Raw genomic sequence first — 24,903 nt, 5'->3', positions numbered from 1 at the left:
AAAATCTGCGCGAATGTGGATCGAACAGTTTCGCTTCAATACGAAAGTAAGTTCATTTGACAATGAAATACGAAATGAACACGAGCCAAAACAAACAGCATGAATACTGATCGAAAGTGGTTCTGCTGATGTTGAAGGGGATCTGCTCGAAGAGATGACGGAATGACTTTCAATTGAAAATGATGGTTGACAGCTTCGTCGTCGCTTGACGATTTTCGATTGAAGGTGACTTTGTTGGGCCCTGGCTCTGACGGAACACTTGTTACCATCCTTGATAAATAGTCTCGAGCATGGGGATATACACTATGCTGTTTCTTCCATGCTCGAAAAGGATCGACAGAACGTGGTAAAACAGGCTGATGCAAGAAATGTTGTAACTCTGCCGATATGCCCCCATGGCGATCCAGTTCTGACATAGCAGAGGACCGAGGAACCTGAAATGTGTCATAATAAGTGAATGTTTGTACATATGTAGATTAAGAACTTTCTCTACCATTTCGTCATGAATATCCCACAGGCCTCCGGTTGTTTTTGGTGGGGGGACAGATGTGTGCAAGCATCGTATACTCTTTCGGTACTATAGATCTGCTCAGACACAATTTCAACTACCCGAGCGTGAGCTGAAGAGTACAGGCACAGGCCAATATTAAGGCTCTGAACCATTTGGCGATTTTTTTTAACTCTTGGTTAAAATTTGACAGATGGAAAGTTATCGATTAACCCTGCTATCCGAGCATGGTTATTTCTGACAGACAAGAAGTTAAATTTTGACGACCGTGGCTCGAAAACCGGTCGATCGACAGCACGGGGATTTTCGAACATAAGAAATAACTTTCGAAATGTCATTTTTAACCACGAGTTAAATTTAACTCGGCAAATGGTTCACAGCCTAAATTGCAAATGCAAATGTGAAAAAAAAAATCGAATGAAAAGGATCGATCCAGATCAATTAAAAAAATCGAGCAATCGAACCAAAATAATCGATCTTTTGTGATTTGATCCAAGATCGCCCATTGCTAGTTCAATTTCGTGTTTTAATGTCATTTTAGGCTGTGAACCATTTGCCGAGTTAAAATTAACTCGTGGTTAAAAGTGACATTTCGAAAGTTATTTTCTATGTTCGAAAATCCCCGTGTTGTCGATCGACCGGTTTTTGACCCACCGTTGTCAAAATTTAACTTCTTGTCTGTCAGAAATAACCACGCTCGGATAGCAGGGTTAATCAATAACTTTCCATCTGTCAAATTTTAACCAAAAGTTAAAATAATCCACCAAATGGTTCAGAGCCTTAGGCTGTGAACCATTTGCCGAGTTAAAATTAACTCGTGGTTAAGGCTCTGAACCATTTGGTGGATTATTTTAACTTTTGGTTAAAATTTGACAGATGAAAAGTTATCGATTAACCCTGCTATCCGAGCATGGTTATTTCTGACAGACAAGAAGTTAAATTTTGACAACCGTGGCTCGAAAACCGGTCGATCGACAGCACGGGGATTTTCGAACATAGAAAATAACTTTCGAAATGTCACTTTTAACCACGAGTTAAATTTAACTCGGCAAATGGTTCACAGCCTAAAAGTGACATTTCGAAAGTTATTTTCTATGTTCGAAAATCCCCGTGTTGTCGATCGACCGGTTTTTGACCCACCGTTGTCAAAATTTAACTTCTTGTCTGTCAGAAATAACCACGCTCGGATAGCAGGGTTAATCAATAACTTTCCATCTGTCAAATTTTAACCAAAAGTTAAAATAATCCACCAAATGGTTCAGAGCCTTAGAATGTTTAAGGACATTTTGGCTTAACAATAGCCCACGGGCATTTTGGCCTAGCAACAGCGAACCTGAAATGGTGTCTGGATTCTGTCAATGATATCATTTTAGCTCAATTATATTCATCATTATCAATTTTAGCCAAAAAAAAAATGAGAAATAAACAAAGTGCCTACAACATGACCATCGAACATATATACAGCCATTTTAAAAAACCATGTTAAGAAAAGTTGGCCAATACTGCCTAACAACATCTATATTCAATATTGATGGGTCGCAATCTTATAGACTTTCTCAAAGTAGGTCGCAAACGAATGAAGTCGAAGAACCACTGTTGTAAACCATGTATCTAGGTTTTGATCCCGCAATACGTTCAAATGTCCTTTCCAACATCGATTTCAAGATCAACATGCATCATATCCTGTAATCCACTAGTTTTAACAGGTTGTTGTTCTCGAGAAATATGTGTACAAACTGAGAGTTGGTATGTGGCTATAATGCGCTTATGGCGCATTGTATGAACGGAACAACAACTTCCTCTCAGGTGAGGTACGAATCGTTTGTTTAGGTGTTTGTTATTGCCTATGTAAAACCATCGTGGTACCATGCTGGTCCATGCGTCGTCCATAACCATGTTTACAGGAAGACTGAACCCTAACCATGTTTACATGAGACTGAACAAACAGTGTGGGATAAGTCCTACATATACAGGAAACGAACACGGACTGCGACCAAACCAAAGCAATCGTTCGACGAAATTCAATTTATTTTAAGTGGTGAGTGGCGTGCCACGTGCGTACTGCTTAAGAGTTAAGATTTTCAACTGGTACCCGGCACCGGCTCAGTTAGAATGTACATGTTAACTGGTTTTCCTGCAATATTTCAGCACATCACCATCCGGCAAGTTTGCAAGCAGCTGTAGCGTTAGGGTAGTGTAGGAGGATGAAAAGAATATGTATCGCCCTCATACTTACACAAAACCAACACCGTGATATGTACTACTAAACCTTCGGCTGATGGCTGCCTCGGGTAGTATGCGCTGCGCCAGATCGTAGAAGCACGTTGTAGAAGCACGTGAAACGAACGAGTAGGTACATATCTCCATTTCCCGCTCATCGGTCGGAGCGTTAGTCAGTAACTATACACCAAGATCCCTCAAGACTCAGGTCATGCGTATTGCACAATTTGTGGGTGGAAGCAGTGCGGTAAGCCAATTTAAAGGGACAAAACTCGACTAGTGTTATTGGTGTTATATTGGAATCCATTACAAATGGGACCCAAAGCACCATTTAAAGAGACAAAACGGTCAAAATCACCGCTTGACTGGATTTCCCAATATGAATAACCATTAAGCTGGAGGTGCCTTGCTATACACTACATTATGTACCTACCCGCCCGGGTTGGGTTCGGCTTGTCGCTACATGGGTTGTTTATGCCGGCTCCGTTGGCATAGCGCGTTGGCGGGTGTTTTCTGATGGGTCTGACGGATTTTGCTTACGTTGTTGTGGTAACATCATCGTTTGGATCTGTGCGCTGCTGGATGCTGGAAAGGGTTTTAAGTTGTCAGGTGGAGACTTGATTACGGAATCCTCTAGATTTACTACAGAGGTGCTTTACATTGGAAGTCTTTCGGACATGTCATTTGAATTTAGTGGACTTATAATTTAGCTTACATTATTTAGACTAGGTTCTCTGGATCCATTCCCAGGACATGGGCGAAGAAGTCATGGGATGGCAAATGCAATGAAAATGTTTGAAAGTTTATGTACCTTACTTGAAAAATTAACTATGTAAGAGATCCCGAATGGTTTCAAAGTCTCAGAACTGTTGACTTTTTCTGAGTTAAAAAATCATGAAAATTATTCGAACGCTATTGATATAAATCCTTTTAGAAATCTTGAGCTCGATAAATAAACTGACATCCAGGTTAAGAAATATGTTCAAGGCTAAGTTCTACGCTCTTGCCCTTGGATGAGCTAGGAGAATTTTAATGATAATTTCTATGTGAAATCCAAAGGATGGAAATTGCAGAGGAATGAGCAATTTTGAACCCAAATTATATCGTGATAAAGGTAAACCTATTTTATCCACAGTCCTAGAGTATATCACAGTAGATCATCAAACTAGGTCGCAGTGGTTAAGTTCTCCAACTATTAATGTGAGTAGGTTCTCTGACATGTCCTAGAAGTCTTAAGGAATTATCATTAAAATTTACTGGACCTGTGCCCAAAACACCACTCGGCCATGATTGCTTGTCCTGAAATTAATTCGAACTAGACTATTGAGTCTTAGTCGCACAAATTTCTGCCTTGTCACTACTGATCAAGATTAAGCAATCAAAAGCTAGTATGAAGTGTAGAAGTAGTAACTTGAAACGAATAATTCCATCATTTTCACCAAACACGCTAGAAACGTTCGGGAACCCTACCCACCGACCGAACCTTCAACCGAACGAAAGTACATAAGCTCAACGAGGACAGGGTCGGAAAACAACAGTGGAAAGCGGAAAGCTGTTGGGTGGGTGTGGGTCGGTATAAATGTTCACAGGGAGAAGAAGCGAAACGACGACGACGCCGACGACGACAACAACCACAACAACAACCACCAACAAACTTCCACTGCTGGGCTGGTTGTTCTAATCGCTCCGGTTCAACATTCTACGTTTGGAAGTGAACGCCATCGGAAGTGTTTTCTCGAGTTCGAGAGTTTCTCTACTCATCGGTAGTTGCTAGTTGGTACCTTGATGTACCATACACTTAGAGTATAGTCCTGTTGCAACTCTCAGAGCCTTGTGTCGTGAATTTATGTTCACAGGTGTCAAGTTTGCTAATCTAATTAGCCACTTTGGCTGAAGTAGTTTCACGTGCTGTGACAGGATGAATCAGTGAATAAATTGGCGAGATATCTAAAGTTTCTGAAAAGTTATATTTAAAGTTGAAACCTAATTAAGTGCACATTGTTGCGTAAAGGTTGGCAAAGTGTATTGTGAACAGATACATTCGCTTAGAAAATAAGCAACCCGTTGGTGATAATCAAAGAGCAGTGTATTGCTTGCAAGTGTGTATAGATGTAATATTTGTGTGACTGAATGTGAGTCACCAAGTCATGCAATAAGTGGCTTTACGAACAAATTGCATACATCTGAGCAGGAATAGTGTCCCTGTGTTCAGCAGATAAGTGCGGTGTAGATCACGTTTTGCACGTTTGCTACGCAAGTCGTGTAAGCTTTGCAGAAAAGGAGATCTAGCCTGTTACGTACAACATCCTAGCACGGGAGGCTTGCCTGTGTCCACAGGTAAGATTTATAGCACGGAACACTCAAATTACTACTAACTATTCATGTCTTCAAAGAATAATTCTTCATGTACCTTCGTAATGGACAAAGTTGAAATAAAATATCACGTAAAATCCACAGATAAACAGGCAAAGCATTTCGCATGCTGCTCATCGTTCACTCATTTTACAGTTGGTAGTGTAGCTACCGACGGCACTCATAGCCAGCTGCTATGGAGTTTGACGTTTGAACGCTACTACCGCCATATGTTACGTGCTCTGTCCTCCTGAAGTGTGGATTACAGGTGGCGAAAATTGTATTGAATTTCATTCACGTTGTGCAAAAGTAATTATAATATGAGCAAATCCTGATGAATTTGGGCGCCTTTATACCTGTAAGAAAAACAGAAGGATTAGTGATTTCATTAGTAAATTCCACTACCTTATTTGCTTATCCTTGACAGATACTCGTATTTCTACAATGTGCAGACATCTTCAGAATGAGCAATTTTATGAAACACCACTTAGTTTGATTCAGTTAGCATCTGGAAGTTAGAACAGAGATCTTTTGTTTTATTGGTTTGACGTAAGAAACATTTTGAGTTGTCAAAATGAAGCTTTCTTATTGCACTTTCATAACAAAAATATCGAAACATTGTTCCGACTGGTTTCTGATAAAATCACGAACTATCTGTGCAATGCCTGCCGTGATCTGTTGCACACACTGCTGGTCAATCCTACACACCAAATCTAAATCGCTGAAAATCTGATTGATTGTCGATTTTAGACTTGACTCAGCAAACTTTCCAGCAAAATAATGCTGCTGATACTTCCAGCAATTTGAACTTGTGTCAAAATGACATCATTTTACTGAATCTTCAGTATTTTTTTTTTATTTCTGCTGAAGTTGCAGCATAAGAATAAATGACAGCTTCTAACTGATTTTTCAGCAATGGTGTAAATTAGAGAGGGTCTAGTATAAAAAAGAGCGGACTGGTTGGTTTTAAGCCAAATGAACTGTCAAAGCCAGAGCCAACCGAGCAGTGCCTATCTTGATTTCATAGGCAATGTTGCAAGAAACCGCTTGGTTGCCTAGGCAGTTTATTTTTAATCCACTCCTCTCTAATGTAAATGCATGAATCAATAGGAAATTTATTTCATTTAATTATTACTGATACTTCAACAAGCTCCAGCTTTATTGCTAGTTGAGCAATTTTCAGCAATTTCGTATTCCTTATTTCTCACACGTTTCAAAGTACAATAAAGCACATAATTATTTTATGGGTAATATTCTATTATTATTTGACTCTTTAAAAAAAAACTGGAGGTTGCAATTTTTTGCCGTCTACGTTCTGCAAACGAAAAAAAAAAATATATAATTTATGTCTAAAACAATATTTCTGGATTCATTTTTACACGAAGCAATATCTTTGTCAGCGTTTGGAAATACTATAAAACTCAAATCTTATGCCTAAGTTTCTTCGCCCGTGAGTTTTGCCTTGAAAATTAAACCGCGTAAAAATTTCCGATTAATTTTCTGGTTAAACAATTAGTTGCTTTATATTTTTGCTTTATTCATTGCTATTCCTGTTGTTTTTGCATCAGTAGATATAAAACTAACACAACATAAAGTTTGAACACGAACAAATCCTGACACAATTAAAACGACACAAATCCTGACACAATTTTTTTTTCCAAATTTCAATGAATGTATAGAATCACAGTAGGCATTGGTTGTCAGGATAAGTTTATTTTTCTTTATATCATGGCTTCACCAGTGCACTATGGTCCGAATCGACAATTTAGCAGGAAAAAATGGTTTTATCCGTCGTTGTTCATTTTAGATACTAAGTGAGGTTAAAGAAGTTGTTTGTTATCATACCATGCTTCTTTTGAGCAAAAATCCGGTTAGAGTGGTCCTCGTTTAAATCCAAATTCAAGTTCTAACTTTTTTGTTTCAGGTTATAGGTAGTTACATTGCTGTGCAAAGTTGTAGAAAATATTATTTCAGACAACTTTGCTGAACACACCATTTATCTATCTCTTAAGTTGACTGTTTTAGAGCATTTATTAAGTATTTAGTTAGGGTGTCCCTAAAAAAGCAGTTTTTTTATTCTATCTTTTTTGAACCATTTTCTTTTAAAAAATGATCTTGATAAAACTTGTAGAACAAATATTGGCGCACGTTTTTGCTCAACAAAGCATGTCGATAAGTCTTAACGTTAAAAAATTATAGACTTTTTTGCTCAAAAAACCAAGTGGTGTTAAAATGCTTATATCACATGGAGTTGGATCACAAAAAAAAACATAATTAATTCTATCTCTTTTACTTTACATTCTACAAAAAAGTTGTGCAAAGAAGACTTTAAGATCTAGTCAAAACCTACAATTTTAATCAAGACAGTATGTTGTTATGTTTAGACATTTTTGTGATACAGGTAATTTTCAAGTTTTTTCAGGGAATTTTTAAAATTGATTTATTCAAATTTAAAGAAAGTTGTCCTCGCAGTTTTTTCCTCAAATATTTCTTTAAGTATGGCGTTTCAGATGATACCACAAGAAAAATTTTAGCGATCTAACTCCATGTGAAATAAGCATTTTAAAACCACTTGGTTTTTTGAGCAAAATAGTCTATAATGTTTTAACGTTAAGACTTATCAACATGCTTTGTTCAGCAAAAACGTGCGCCAATATTTGTTCTACAAGTTTTATCAAGATCATTTTCTAAAAGAAAATGGTTCAAAAAAGATAGAATAAAAAAACTGCTTTTTTAGGGACACCATAACTAAATACTTAATAAATGCTCTAAAACAGTCAACTTAAGAGACAGATAAATAGTGTGTTCAGCAAAGTTGTCTAAAATAATATTTTCTACAACTTTGCACAGCAATGTAACTACCTATACACCCCTATTCTGTATTTCGTTTCGAACGAAATTCTCATACAAAAAAATATTTTTTTGTATGAGAATTTCGTTCGAAACGAAATACAGAATAGGGGTGATAATCTGAAACAAAAAAGTTAGAACTTGAATTTGGATTTAAATGAGGACCACCCTAACCGGATTTTTGCTCAAAAGAAGCATGGTATGATAACAAACAACTTCTTTAACGACACTTAGCATCTAAAATGAACAACAACGGAGAAAACATTTTTTCCTGCTAAATTGTCGATTCGGACCATAGTGAAGTGCAATCACGTCGCGATTCGATACTCGCTCGAAACGAAAATCCCAGTCTATCCGCTCCAACCAAATTTCTGGCCAGGAGTTTTATACTTCGGTTGACCGGAAGAATGTAAAATCAAAAAGAAGTCGAAATTCCCCAAAAAGTTCTTTGTTTGGCAAGTAATCTGCAGTTGTGGGCTGAAAAGCGAAACTTTCGTTACTTCTGGGACCATGAACCAGCAAATTTACCTGGAGGAGTGCCTACGAAAGAGACTACTGCTTTTTCTGGAGCAGCATGAGGTGATTGCCTATTCTGGCCGGACTTGACAAGCTGCCACTACTCAAATTCCACCAAACAGTGATACAGTGAAAATGGCGTCACAGTGGTTCCCAAGGAAATGAATCCAACCAATACTCCGGAACTAAGGTCAATCGAGCAATACTGGTCAATTGTGAAGCACCTACTGCAGAAAAGGGGTGGAACTGCAATTGACCTGACGGATTTCAAGCGGAAATGGAATTTGGCAGCCATTTGGGGAACAGGGCTCGTGCAAAGATGATGGGTCGTGTTTGAAGAAAAGTTCGAGCAATAACCTATGGTAAGAAGGAAGACTGAAACAATGGTCTTACAATAAGCATAATCTACCTACTAATGTATAGCTGTTACATTGAACCGATGGGAGCGACTCTATCTAAGATGCAGGAAAATTTTCCTTTGCTGTTGTGAGATGCGCGCACATTTATTAGATAGATTTCGTAGATTGATTCGCTATCGTGAGATTTTTTGACGATCTTAAATTGAGATTTAGATGTGTCGCATCGCACGCATTCAACTATGAAAAATAAAACTAATTTTATAACCCCAACAAGATTTTCGTGTCCGGATTTGTTTGTTCTCAACATAAGCATGCTATCAATTGACGTATGAGCGTTTTTAATAGGTTTTAAACTAAAATTACACACTTAGGAATGCCTAATTTTACACGTGACGGAATCCATCTTTGACATAAAGGATGAGACGTAAACAAACATGTCATATTAAGTGTTCCGAGACTGAAAAGTTCGTTACTCGACGAAAATGACGTTTGATTGAGCTGAATTTCGCGTCTATTATGACTCAATTTTATGTCAAAATTGATGATAATCTTAAGTGTGAGATTTGTTTGTCACATTTGTCACATACGCGAGCTTATTCTCTCTGGGAGACTCAGTGAATGAGGTTTGAGAATAATTTTATGAACACTGATCTTTATATAATTTTTAAAAATAATTGGAAAATGTTTTGACTTCCCTTGCCACATAATTATATTAATGCAAAAATGGTACAGGCATCAAAAGCTCTCAATTAATAAATGAGCAAGTGCATCTAGAACACTAAGTTGAGAGCACATATTAAGCTAATATATGCGAAAAGCAATAAGCTTGAAATGCAATGAAGAAGTAACAAACTAGAATAATAATAATAGGATTGTGAATTAAAACCATTAAAGTATCTCTAATACACATGTCAAACCGAAGTCGGATCAATATCAAGACAATTTTTTTAGCGGATTTACCCAGTTTCTCAATTGAAGATAACCTATGCTTTGGGACCATGCACTTATTACGTAAGATTTTAAAATAAATTGTCTCATAGATTCTCAGAAATACCATACAAAATCTTGATGAATAACATGAACAATACAGAACATGTTAATGTTTGATGAAAAATCTTTCTAATGAGGAGCTAGGATATACCACTAGAAAATCTTGCGCAATAAATGCATGGGCCATTTTGTCAAGTATCGAAGTAGAACAAAATTACAGGAATCCCCCGAAGAGCGTGGAAGGTAATAAAAGTTCTATCCTCCACTTTTATTCAGCTCTTTTTTTAGTAAACACTCCGAACTCGATGCCTCCGGTAAAATGTTTAATGAAAAATTGGCAATGTTTGAAAAATCATTATTCAGCAATTTATCGTTAGATTTTAAAATTTATTGGAATCGAATAAATCTTTAAAGTCTGCAGTTTTAAATGGCGTAAATAAATTTGAAATTCGTCAATAGATGGCTGAGCTCAGATTTTTTAAACATTGCAAGTTTGCTGTTACATATTTTACTGCAAGCATCGTGTTCAGAGTGTTAATCAATCTTATTTTTGTGGGTGACTAGTTTAGGGTTGCCACTTATCACATACATGCATGATAGAAAACAGTCGAATGGATGGGTAGATCTTATTATCTTTCGCGCTCTTCGGAGGATTTATGAATCCATTTGAATGAGGTCACTTTGCAGAATTCGAGCGCTGACTTCCAAGGATGCCAGAAGGTTTTAGAAAAAAAGTCTTCATTAAAATCGCATTAAATCATTATTTTTCGCAATCAAGATCGCACAAATTTTCAGGATTAAGATAATATCACAAGCTTTTGAATTGTAAGATCATAGCAAATTATCCTAGGCTCGGAATTTAATTTTATATGATTATCTTAGATCTCAAAAGCTTTTCATAATCACTGGAATTTCAAATGGTGCTGGTTTCAGGATCAAAGATTTTTTTTTCAAAGCGTTTGAAACTATTTTTGAAATTTTGAACTTAAATTAATGAAGATCACGAAAGTATTTCCGGGTAGATGCATCTTCTGGACTGTGGAACTTAAACAAAAAACAAACGATACTGGACCTTGAAAAACAAAAATAATAATACAAGTTTAGAGCAATTTTAAGACTCTCTTCATGTTAGATTTTGAAAATTGTCCATTATCTCAGATCTAAAAAAACAAACATTAAAATTAATGGAAACTTTTCGAGGATCTTGGATTTGTAGAAAGAACCCACATTTATGGCTATATCAAAAGAATGTATGTGACAATTTCTGAAAAAGATTGTGGACGCAAATTAAGCTATTCATCTAAATTCTGAGGAGTATTCAAAGGAAGTTATGCGGAGAATTTTAAGTCCAATGAATTGAAAGAAGTAAGGTAGATCTGAGTAGGATTCCAGGATAAAAATTAAATTTTTACGATAACTTTAAGGGGAGTTCCACACCAATGCTGCGAGATTGATTTCAAATTTGAAGATAATTGTTAACTAAGTTCCAAGAGTTAATTAGAGAGAATTACTAGAGTGGTATGGCAAAAATAATATGGAAATATGAGAGAATTTTCAACATGGACTATGAGAAAATACTTCGATGATTCTAGGGGGTTTCAAGATACTTCAAGTATATTCACATTTTCAAGATCTTAAACACAGGTAAAAAATTCAGATTTGCAAAAGTATTTAAGATGATTTTAATATATCAGCTCTTAAATACTCAAGACCTCCAATATTCTTAATATCGGACTTTAAAACATCTATTACATAACATAAATGCGGGCCTCCCTTAGCTCAGTCGGTAAAGGCGCAGCTACAAAGCAAGACCATGCTGGAGGTGACTGGGTTCGATTCCCGGTCCGGTTTAGGAATTTATCGGGTTGGAAAATTTCTCGACTCCCTGGGCATAGAGTATGATTGTACTTGCCACACAATTATACCAATGCAAAAATGGTAGCAGGCATCGAAAGCTGTTAATTAATAACTGTGGAAGTGCATCTAGAACACTAAGTTGAGAGCCCGCAATAAGCTAATATGCCATAAGCAATAAACTTGAAATGCGAAGAAGAAGAAGAAGAAGAAGAAGAAGAAGAAGAAGAAGAAGAACATAACGTAATTCGGAATGAGACAAAAGATTTTGGAACTTTTAAAAATTTCAAATTTGTTGAGACTTTTGCCTGAGCTAACAACAGACTATGAAATGATGTTTAAAGTACATCTGTCTTGAAAACAAATAAATAATAAGTGCACAAGCGTACCGTTACGGAAGCGACAGCCACGAATCCCCAATAGCGCTTCGTGGGGAAAACGACAAGCGGAAACAGTTTCTGCATTAACTTTGAAATTGAATGGACAACTTTTTCCGTTCGATATAATCAACACACATGAAAGTTGTGTACATATGACTGAATAAGAGTCTAGCTTATTCTCAAAGTTTTTCAAAGATGAAAACTCTTAAAAGGTTAAAGATACCGTAAAACTGTTTGATATTCATATTATCGACTCGATACTTCGAACTCCAACATACGTGTTTTTACAACGTGCTCCATAGGATCACGTTGCTCCGTGCTACTGGCTTATAACTAAACTAACTTTATTTTGCCATCAAAACATCCTGTCTCCTGTCATTCACGGTTTTATGATTTTGCTAGTCAAACGGCCAATCAAATCGAGCATTCATATATGCTACCTACTTAGGTATATGTATTCCACTAAATTGGACGTGACTGAGAAAAGTTTTGCCTCTTTTGGGCATCGGTTTCTGTGAAGTTGGTTAAAAACCCCGATAAAAATAACGCCAGGGATTTTATGCCACACACTTGTTTACTAATGAGACAATATTTCATTCGACGAAACCGGAGTGTAGGGAGTTGATACGTTTGACAGAGTTCCTAATTTCCGAGCAAATGTTAAGCAAGGTTAATACACTCCTCGATCTAGTTTTTATCCTTCCCACGCGATTTAAATCTAAATTTCTACGTTGCCAACAAACAATTTGTGCTGATTAAAACATGAATAAACTATTTTTAGCATCAATAAGTTCTTATTATGCTTTCAATGTTTGTTGGATTAGGCCATTCGTCTTAATATAGAACTCGTCGAATGACAAAGCAATACTTTGAAGGTGAAAATTAAGAATCCAAAATGGAGAATCGTGAACTTTTTCATGCGTTTGGCATATGAACGGTACTTTAGCCGGAAAACCTTCACATGAGGCTTTTAGGTAAACGAAACAATAGGCATATCTACCACAAAGTTTCCTTTTGATGTGCAAACGCACATGCCACTCCGCAAATGCGAATCGACTAATCAAACGCTTCGAAAAACGTGACATGGCGTCTCTCTTTTGACAGCACTCTCACCTACACCGAGGTGTCAGGAACAAAAGCCATAATGGTGAAAGTTTTTCAATTTAACTAGAAACTGCTCCTTTGGCTGACATTTTCTATTACAGTCTGAGCACGTTTTTTTTTCTACTCCAGCAACAAAAATAAATTCTAAAAGAAGGATGCTGGAAATAGTGCAAGTCTTACAAGTGCTACTTCTTAGAAGAGACTTTGCTTAGCAGATTTACTATCATAACAGTTCTTTGGGCTGAATCGCACTTTGTAACGAGTTAAAAGTTCAGAAAAACCGAATGTTTAGGATGAGGAAGGAGCGAATTAAAAACACACCGCAAATGAATTTGACTCATATTTGAGTACCGTTCACTCAAATTCTGAAAAGCGTAGGTAGAATGAGTAAACTTTTACTCAAATATGAGGAAATGTCACTCATATTTGAGTGATATTTCCTCATATTTGAGAGAGAAAAAAAAACTCGTTCTGCGTGATCTACTTTTTTGCGAATTTGCGTGAACGGTACCTGTGGAAGGGGCATATCATCGTTGATCGATTCTCTTCATCGACTTTCTCTTTGGTTTACCACGGCAACATAAACGAATTTCTCTCTAAGCTCGCAATACAGTTCGACAGAAGATGATGTTAGCTTGCGCCTGAAGTAACACATTGAATAGGAAATTAATTTGCAGTCAGGTTATTCGCGACAGAGAAAATCGATGAATAGAATCGATCAACAATGATAGGCCCTTTTCTCGTGTTTCGCGGGATTTACTCATATTTGAGTCAAAATTTACTCATTCTATGAGGAATTGACAGGTTTTATGAGTCAAACACACACTTTACACCCTCTTCTTGTTACTTGCAAGTACAACATCCAATTCTGGCTACGGGCTTAGCCCAACGAGCGAAAGTTGACTGTAATAGCAAAATTACAAACGGAAACTAAATTTTCTTTAGGGCAAATGACGGTTACGGCACCCATTACTGTTTTCGGCAAACACAATTCAAACGGTGATTTCATTGTATTTTCTCACCAAAGTTCTTCGCATTATGTATTCAAACGATTCCTTAGTCTTTCATAGTCAATCTTATGAGATTGTTACGACTTTTGTCAGGTTTTTCTTGAAATTAAACATGGGCAATACCAAATGAGGTTGCCGACAACAGTCTTACTCTCCTGAGAATTTTGTAGCGTTTTAAAGATGTTTTCAAACAGTTTGAACAATTTTGTCGAATGAAATCAATAGAGTAGCAAGCAGCAAATAAAAATGTAAACAATCAAGCACGTCAAATGTGTGCTGAGAAAATGCTAGAATACGTAATGTATTGCCATTTCAGGTAAAATAATGCAATGCAACTGACAGCCACAGCAGCTGATTTTTCTGAATTGGCAATAATTGATATTCTCTTCTTGGAAAAGATGGGTTGATTACAAAACGAACACCTTATTGTAAAATGATTACCAACCATAAAAAAATAATGGGTGGGCATTGGACTGTCAAGGCATGCTTGCTTATTACTAAAGGTTATTCGTAGGATGGCCACGGAATGTTGCGGTTTTCCTCCTTCAAATCACATTGCTTTTTTCTCAGGCACCTATCCCGCCAATCAGTTTTGCGTAGGATAGACGCCTTTTTACGTGTTGGAAAACAACCGTCACGTTTTCAAAACGGATGACTGGAAGGGATTGGTTTAGAAATATGTGTGTGCGTACCTTCTGATGCTGATGGAAATCTGAATAGTAATTAAGTTAGAGGCTTTTTCTACAGCAAAGGGATGCTTTTATCGACTTAATTCAATTGATTTTTAGTTTTTCAATCCATTGAGGATTCTCTTGGAACCACGGGACATCAGAGGATAATTCAACGATTGTGAAACACAAACTTGATTCTGATAGCTGTGGGAGCATAGACAATTTGTTTACTCACTGAGCTTTGTTTTAAAATTCAAATTTCCCGCTCGATTCAGCCAGAGGGACGAGTGGGTCTCGTGGATTAACGAGAAATCCACGTGATGGAATGCGAAACGCTCATGGGCGCGGTGGGCGTAGTCAATTGGATATCTGTGTTCGATAGTGGGGTGGATTTATTATGCTGAAGAAGGACGCTGGGCATGAGGAGTTTCATAGTGTGTACTTTGTGTTATAAATTACAAACCTGGTTTCAAATATCTTCCTCACTGATGTTCTGTCAATTTAATACCGATGATGAAGTTTTCCAGATTTTGTCACAGTCAGTAATTTTGAAATTTGAACATTTTCGAATTAGAATACGTCAAATTAGCTAAAGCATTGAAATTTTGAATTTTAATCCTAATGTTAAATCCGTGCGTTAGAGCTTAAGTTATATGTTGTTGCCCCGCTAAGAATGCATTCCTGTCCCATTGTTTCTATTATTCTGCTGTGAGATTAATCGAAAAAAAAAATAGGAAAAACACTCCTCCCCTAAAATTCTACGTAATTTATGTAAGATTCTTCAAACAAAATGAAGAAATTTCAAATCGTTTTTCTAGAAAATATCAGCAAAAGTTTGTAATTGTTCAAATTTATCCTAATTAAATTAAACGCACTGTAAATAAATTCTAACGATAGCATAGCATAGCATAAACCAGGTTGCACAGTGTCGTAGGTGGTACGAGCTCCAGATTTTCGTTAAGAAGGAGACCCATCTTCATCCGTTGCTGTTAGATAGTAATTTGTGATTAATTACTAACTTCTAAGAGTTAGTACGACATTGTGCAACCTGGTTTATGCTATGCCATCCTATCGTTAAAATTTATGTACAGTAAAGGATGTGTCTCCCTCCAACAGACCAGAGCTATCCTGGCAATGTCCTTGCATCTGGTGCGGAAGGGGGAGGAATGTTAGTCCGACACTTACTTAAGAGAGATGCAGAGAACTCTACGACCCCTCATAAGTGTCACGGGAAGGGTGGAATTTTGTTAGGAGGCAGGGTAAGCCATAGGATACGCCCAGCCGGCGTTGCTGGCAATCGTTGTATCAAGTATTTAATAAATAAAAGCTGTAAGTAGCTCATCTGTTGGCCGTTGTTGCTGCCCATTACCTAAACATATTAATAGAAACAGTCTTCAGATTTCAGAATTGAAAAACGCTATCAATTTGATCATGTTGCTCCTTTGCGCCTGAAAATTTGGTTGTTCCTAAACATGCAGAATTCATTCTGATCGATAATAGGTTCTCATGTGTAAAAGGTTCTTTATAGTGTGTGGAATCGTAGATTAGAATGAAGATTCGTCCATGGTTGCTTCAATGTTGTGAGAATGATTATGCTGAGGCTGTGAATATTATTAACGGTTTATTTGTATTTTACAATGATAAAGGGAAAAATCTCGGGGTGAAAAATTGCTGATATTTCTTCTTCCGCTGACACAAAACCTTAACGTCTTTTCAGATTGTCTACAGTAATAACAGATTCAACCTTTCAAATGGTAAAATAAATAAAATAAAATAAATCATTAAATGAAATCAATGAATTTGAATAAATTCTAACGATTCATGAAAATTATAGCGATAGGCTTTAAAAAAATGGATTGTATTTGAAAGCCAAATTATGAGCACATCCATGAAAACATCAACATTTTTAAGATAGGATGTCTAGTAGACTGATGCAAATTTTGACATTTTCGCTCCACAGTGCTCATACGGTTCCAAATCGGGTCCTGATTAGTCTCCCAAAATTTGAACTCATTTGCAAAGAAACTGACTTGGCACAAACCATTTGAAGTTTATATGGAAATTACTATGGGAAATCAAAACTTTTTGTTCATTGTCTTCTTACCTTTTTCCATATTGCACAGTTCAAAAATTGAAAAGCTTTACTTATTTACTTTATTACAAATATAGTCGTAGTTTAAAGGTTGTGACACTTAAGGTTTCCATGCAGATCAGCTTAGTAGATCATTTGGATTGGGTTGTGACGCAATTAGCAAACACAACACCAAATTAAAAAGTATCCCAACAACTACACCCTCACCGAACGAAAGATAACTGCATCTAATAATGTAAGTAATAATCAATGTTTGAAAAAGGAATTCTTTCGCATTGAACGGAATCCTCTCCTTCACTTCCAGAGAAAATCATTCCGGGATTGTAAGCTCTTCTTCTATTGTTACAAACTTTCGCATAGACTGTTTTTTTTTTGCCACAGGCTCTCTCGACAGAACAGAAAGAAAACTTTCCTTCCTTCACAAATAATTATTTTAAGAGAGCCTCGACGGGTAAAATTTTTTAAATAACTCAAGATTTCTTTTCATGGAAGTTGCATTTGTAGGACTTGTGCCATTTCCAGCATCTTCAGAATTTATTTTTATCTGCTTGGAGTAAAAAGTGTGCGTACTTTATGTCCAAAACAAAAGGTCTCGACGAACTGGTGCGCCATTATTCGTTCGCTCCTGGTATGCAGTGGTATAAGTCAAGTGACGCAGTGCTGTCACGTGTTTTGAAGTGAGTTTGTATGCCTAGTCGGTTCCCACGGGCTAGTGGCATGTGCTGTTGTTCGATGTGCTGTGCTGGTACACGGTCGATCAGTGCTACTCAATATTGAGTCGAGTCGACTCACTTTCGTCAAAAGTGCGTTGATACTTCGTAAATCGATAGAGATTTCACTCCGCCTATTAGTATTACTCCTCGACTGAGTAAATTTTTCATGGATTTTACTCATATTCGAGAAGTTTCCCGGAAAAGTCAACTCAGTTTTGAGTAAATCCACTTTTGACGAAATTGAGTCGACTCAACTCAATTTGGAGTCGGTCTGATCGAACGTGTAGTTTTTCATCGTCAGCTGAGCCCTAATGTGGAGCTTTCCGGAAGCTCGCGGTTGCATGTCCTATACAGCTGAGTAGAGTCTTTCATGTGGTAGAATACAAAACACGGGTTTATGAAAGGAACTTAAAATGGTGCATATACATATAAGTTCGCTGGGTCGGTGTTTCAGAAGTGAACGCCGAATAACTAAACAGAAATATTGCGTTTTATTTCAGGGGCCTACTCAGTAAAAACGCGGCATACCGTGTTGAAGCCGGTTGGATTAATTTCTGAACCGGTATAGGAATTGTGTGGGCTGAAAATGTATCATATAGGGTTAATGTCCCTAATATTGGACGCATGCATAAATTTCGAAGGAAAGCATTGTTTGACAATTTTTCACTAGCAACCAAACATATCTAGGATAAACGCTCCTATAGTTGCGGTACGTTAGAAGCGTTAGGTTCCTATAGTTGTGTATTGCGTCTCCATGCATAACCATAGGAACCTAACGCTTCTAACGTACCACAATTATAGGAGCGTTACCCCTATCTGTATTGTTCAGATGACACATTGTTCTAAGATAAATTGAAGAATAGGAAATTGTTTTAAATGGGAACAATCTTTAGATCCATAGGACAACAATAGATCCATTGCTCTTATGTATTGCAAAGATCCATATAGCTAAAGCTCAAGAAGAGTTGCATTTTCTGTTGATTTATTATGCACAATATAGCAAATAAGATCAACTTTGATTTTCGAACAGATTGTGCATGCATTAGCTAATAAAGGTATACCTCGATATAACATAACTGTCGCTTTTGACTTCTATCGCCGATTTCTCGCAAACGATCATTCAATCAAGCAAAGTACTGATTCCTTCGGACAGTTGAGACAAACCCCCATCTATTGGTAATGTTTATTTATATGAATTGAATTGTTATTTGAGAGATATCGAAGATGACGGTCAAAACTGACAGTTACGTTATATCGAGGTACAGCTGTACTAGGTTAGATTAGAAAGTTAAACATTATTTTATAAAAAATACCACTACAGTCTTCACACAACTCAACATTCTTGAAAATCCCCATGGTACAACTATGGGTGCAATATAACTACAGAGGCACCAACCGTCGTTTTACCACCTCAAATGCGTGCTAGAGCTTTCTGGACCATTCTTCATGAAATACCAAGTAGAGAGGATCTCAAAGTAATGGTCTAGTGTAAGAAAAAATATAAAAAAAAAACGATAGATTGTTTTTTTTAGAAAGCAAAGAAGTCAAAAATCATGTGTTGCCAAAATCGAGGAGGCACTGCATGTTGCTTTCACCCCTTTCTTCTAGGTACTGCCTTAAAGGAAAAAGAAAACGATAGCAAGGGATGAGCTTTTTTGTATACAATACAATACTGCAGAGCTTTTTTCCATCTGACAAGTGGTATTAAATTATTTTCCCCGTCTAGTGTACTCCAAGAATGTGTTCTTCATCCACAGGTTTACAAGAAAAGCAGATAGGGAAGCCTTCGTCTGTTGTTAAACCCGAGTTTACCAAACTCGGTGGGTAAATAAAGTCCTTGAGCGCTCATTTTTTGCAGAAGTAGGAGGCCTCATCTCAGTTGTCTTTCTGCGTAGCATTTTATCAAAAGTAAACGCTCGAGGATTTTGTTTGCTCCCCTGAGAATAATAGGAGTAATAAGAATTGACTAAATTCGTTGAATCCGAATTGATTTTTTCGTTCTATTGTTAGCAGCGTATATGCACCATGTTGTATGAGATAAGTTTCTGTTGTATGAGATAATATCCGTACAAATCAATGACCGTCAAATCAAGCAGAATGAAGCATTACTAATTGATTGCTGTCTGTTTGCCATGCTCATGATACCGACTGGCTGGATGAATGATAAATTTCGATTTTCTACTGAAGTATCTTTTGCTAATTGTTATCCCCGCAGCAAGGATATTTATTGCGTAGATAGATACAAACGGATCGATAGCAAAACAATCTGGGTTTGTCCTAATACAGAAGTAATACGGAAAGTGGGTACGTTTTGACAAATAAGTTGTGATTGTGTTATGATAAAGTGGTTGCTTGGCCAATATATGTAGTATATTTCGAACGATACAATTTTACTATAACTGCTTATGATAACTTTTATTTCCCTTGATTTGGTTTCCGTCGATCTTGTTTTCCAAAATACCGACGCCAGGGAGACGAGCTCCCAAACCTGGACCCTACCTATCGACCCATCAACTCATGGAGCGAGGAGCAACGGCTTTCCCAACCGGTTTTAAATTGGCTCACTACTTGACTAGCCTATTGGTCCCAAGCAAATCGATTAACGTACCCCATTCTAGTCGAAATTCTAGTACTACACTATGTTTGTTTTGATTCGCTATGAAAGATTGAGAGATAAAATGAGGGGTTCGTGGATTTTCCTATGTTTCGAGGGGTGCATCTATTAGCTTGGAACCGAAGATAGAACCAGAGCTGAGCCAAAAAGTTGAGCACGTTTCTTCGGGACTTATTAGTCTTAGAGCTACCTCTATGGCTTTACTTCCCTTCCGAAGGAAGGCGTGACCAGAGATTTTTTGCCCCAGACAGCGCCAACTGGGATGAACCCAAGCTTTTTGGAATGAGAGGCAGTCACGCTTACCACTACACCACTGGCGCCGCTTGCTTATGTTTATGCTTATAGTTGGTTTTTTAATTTGTTTTCATTCTCCATCGTTCCATACAAGTCGTAGGGTAACCAACTTGAATTGGACCCCTACATATTTTGGACCCTTTTCATATATTTTCCTCGCTTACTGTCTAGTTTCTTCAAATTCATCTGGGTTGATGTTGTAATTACATTCTTTCAATTACTTGCTATGTCTCAAGATCATTAGTTCACCTCAAATTGCTTACAATTGCTCAATTTATGCAGTTTTAGAAAATGTTATCGAAAAAGTTTCATGTTTCGACGTTTGTCAAGAGGAATCGGCGTTAGTGTACTTGTTTTAAATTTGGTCTAAAATATACAATTCAATGATTTTTTTTATCAAATCAGTTTATCTGACTTTGGAAGATGTATTTTACGTGTTTATAAAGATTTCACCTTAAGATTTTACTTAAAAAGTATTAAATAAAAAGTGTCCAAAAAAGATCGTAAAAAAATGTTACCAACTTATTTTGGACACTTATAAAATGAGAATCATCAAAAGAGCAACAAAAAAAATTCCAGTTGGTCGATCGTGCTATTATCTCAGATTTCTGATTAAATTGGTAAGTAAATCAATCAAAATTATATGAATTCATTGTTTTTAAATATATTTCTTGTTTAGCAGGCGATTCAAAATGGGAAAAACGGCAAAACACGTAGAGTGGTCGACTCTGAGTTTTCCTAGTTTTCCACAAAAATTTTCCTATCTCCCAAACGCATTTAACTAAGGGGCTGTTCATAAACTACGTAGACGCTTTAGGGGGGTGGGAACGCTTGGCAGATGTCTACGCTCCATACAATTTTTTAAATTTTGTGTTTGAGACTGTCTTCTACGGAAGGGGGGGGGGGGTTGAAATCTCTCAAAAACCATCTACGTAGTTTATGAACAGCCCATACAAAAAATAATATGGAGTGCAAGCATAGAGTCAGGTCTTCGTATTAAGATTTACTTGTGAATGATTTTTTTTATGGTATGATCAGTTGTTTCCTTATGTTATATTATATTTCCTCCGTTACTCGCGCCAACTTTTGTAACACGAGTACTCACGTGTTGTACTTTGTACAACAGTGTGAGTTTTCCATTTCCATTTTGCAGCCGAGCTACCAATCGATCTGAAATCAACGAGTATTCCTCAAAAAACTTGCTTTTAGCTAAACAAGCTAAATATTTATTACAGTTAACCCCCAAAATATGCGGATAATAGAGAAAATGTAAACGGAAACCGCGTAAATGGTGTCCATACAACGAGGGTTCTGATTTAATTGGTTACAACATGGAATATCTCGAGATCCTGACCAGATAGAAAGTTACTGTCTTTGCCAAAGTAGTTCTAGAGATCATAACCTTTTTGCTGGTGGACAATAGTTCAAAATTTACTCACTACATAGCGCTAGTATACATGTGAAGTTCTCGCATGTGATTTATCTCGAAATCCTGACCAGATAGAAAGTTACTGTCTTCGAAAAAGTTCTTCAGGAGTTCAAAGCCTATAGTTTAGATTTTTTTCACTATATGATGCTAGTATATACGTGAAATTCTCATATAAAATATCTCGAAATCCTGATCATTTAAAAAGTTACTATCTTCGGCAAAGTTGTTCAGGAAGTCAAGGCCTTTTTGCTGGTGGACTTAAGTTCAGAGTTTTCTCACTTTGCAACGCTAGTATACATGAGGAATTCTCGCATATAAAATATCTCTAGATCCTGACCAGACAGAAAGTTACTGTCTTCGGCAAAGTTGTTCAGGATGTTAGGATCTTTTCGTTGGTGTACAGTAATTCAGAATTTTCCCTTTACGTGGCACTAGTATGCGGGTCATTCAGAGATATTTTATATGCAAGGATTTCACGTGTCTTTCAACGTCACCTAGTGAGAAAATTATGTACTTTCCACCAACGATAGGGTTTGATCTCCTGGACAACTTTGCCGATTACAGTACATTTTTAGCAGGTCTTGAGATATATCATATGCGAGAATTGCACGTTTATACTAGTACCATGAAGTGAAATATTCTGAACTACCGTCCACTAGCCAAAAGGCCTTGATCCCCTGATCAACTTTGCCCAAGACAGTAACATTCTATCTTGTCATGCTCTGTAGATATTTTATATGAGAGAATTTAACGTGTATACTAGAACTAAATAGTGAGAAAATTCTGAACTATTCTACACCAAGCAATAGGCTTTGACCTCCTGAACAACTTTTTCAAAGACAGTAACTTTCTATTTGGTCAGGATCTCGAGATATATCATATGCGAGAAGTGTATATGTATACAAACGCCACGTGGTGAGAAAATTCTGAACTACTGTCTACCAGTCGAAAAGTCTTGACCCCCTGAACAAGTTTGCCCAATACAGTAACTTTCTAGCTGGTCAAGAACTCGAGCTATTGTATATGCGAGAATTACACGTATATACTAGCGCCTCGTAGTGTGACATTTCTAAACTACTCAACCAACGAAAAAAGCTTGGCTTCCTGAACAACTTTGCTGAAGACATTTACTTTCTATCTGGTCAGGATCTAGAGATATTTTATACACGAGAATTTCACATGTATACTAGCACCACGAAGTGAGATAATTCTGAACTATTGTACACTAAGAAATAGGCTTTGACCTCCTGAACAACTTTGCCGAAGACAGTAACTTTCTATCTGGTCAGGATCTCGAGATATTCCATGTTGTAACCAATTAAGTCAATCCCACGTAGTATGGACACCGTTTCCGCGGTTTCCCTTTACATTTTCTCTATTATCCGCATTTTGGGGGTTAATTGTAATCAAAGTTTAGCTTTTTTAGTTCAAAACAAGTTTTTTGAGGAATACAAGTTGGTTTCAGATCGATTGGTAGCAACAAAATGGCAATGGAAAACTCATATGTGTTGCACAAAGTACAACAGCGCGAGTAACGGGGGGTTAACTTTTATGCATACCGTAAACCCCGTAATTGATCAGCGGGGCAAAATTGATCGCTGAAATTTCTCGTGATATTTTTTCATGTGTAACATGTTTTTCGTTACTAAGCGTACGAATGTATCTTTGTATACATTGTAAAAATATTATGCATAAGTACAATATTGGGTATACTCAGCGATCAAATTTACCTCGCTGATCAATTTCACCCCGTTTTACGGCACCTTCTTTGAAAATTTTCCCACCTAGATGGACCTAACAAATGCGAGATAGGAAGAAGTGACCGTCGTAATTAATTTTAGGCTCATAGGTTGAAAGAACTTTAGCATGTCCAAAATATATTCGTTCCCATTCAGTGTGTCCAAAATATATTATGAACACTGTCCAAAATCAAGTGGAAGGGTCCAATTTATGTGAATATCATTATTTTTTATTTTTATTTATATTTTATTTTTCGAGTATATATCAATAAATAAACCATCTAGTGACATTTTACATCCAAGATGAGCAGCTTTCGAACACAACCGCATGTAAATTGCATAATAATAATAAACAAATAATATTATTTTGACATAAACGTGATCTCATTTCCTCTAGGGGTCCAAAATCAGTTGGTTACCCTAATAAGTATTATATTCCAGTTTATCACGCTTTCCAAACGGCTGCTTAAACATATTCAAAATTGAGCAATGGAGGTAAACTAGCAACGTTTACTTAATAAGGAGTGCCGTTTTCTCAATTAATGAGAATCGTTCACTAGATCATCAACAAAGCTAATATTATATAATTCTAGTGAGTTGATTCAACATTCAACGTGGTCGACGCTCAAGTGAATTGGAAGTGAATACAAACAAAACGAACATCGACTATTTTTGGACGTTCAAGGGAAATCAACGCCAAATTAAACCGTCTAAACTATGCTTAATCCCGTTTTTTGACAATATAAATGAAATCCTACTCAATTTTGATTTTGATGCAAGAGCATCCAGATCTGACAGTTAGACAATAAATTAAGCTGTCACTAAGCCGCAACGGATCAGATCCAAATACATTGTGTGTGGCTCTTATGAAATATTCTGATAAAACCTAGTTTTCGCGGAAAAATTGGTGAAACTTCGGGGGAAAATGGAAGAGGCCTTCTAAGGCGTTAGACCGGATGATCATCAACCCGAAGGTCGTTATGCCGAATGGTCATTGAGCTTAATTCAAGGTGACCAGAGAACCGGGAAATCCAGGAAAAAGCCAGGAATTCGAGGTCACCGAGAAAAATCCGTGAATTTCGATGACAAATCGGAAAAAATATATTATGTTCTTTCTTCAAAAGAAATAAGATTTTATACATTGAAAAAGCAAGACCCTGGGACTGTACTAGATCTTCAGGATAAAGTCAATTTGAAGATCGATTATC

At 36.9% G+C, this 24,903-nt stretch overlaps 1 protein-coding gene across 2 annotated transcripts in view; it reads left to right on the top strand.

The window, feature by feature from the left end:
• Positions 1-4,447: 4,447 nt before the first annotated feature.
• Positions 4,448-24,903, top strand: part of tim (timeless) — a 67,218-nt gene continuing 46,762 nt past the window's right edge. For both annotated transcript variants that reach the window (XM_065222177.1, XM_065222170.1), the window contains exon 1: positions 4,448-5,065. The gene's annotated coding sequence lies outside the window, so the exon portion shown is untranslated. The remainder of the gene's footprint in view (positions 5,066-24,903) is intronic.

Source organism: Ochlerotatus camptorhynchus, unplaced genomic scaffold (assembly GCF_037179485.1).
Source record: "Ochlerotatus camptorhynchus isolate MF236.1 unplaced genomic scaffold, CSIRO-AGI_Acam_v1.1 ptg000014l, whole genome shotgun sequence".
NCBI lineage: Eukaryota > Metazoa > Arthropoda > Insecta > Diptera > Culicidae > Ochlerotatus > Ochlerotatus camptorhynchus.
Note: the sequence above shows the minus strand (reverse complement) of the source record. Positions and strands in the feature narration are given on the sequence as shown.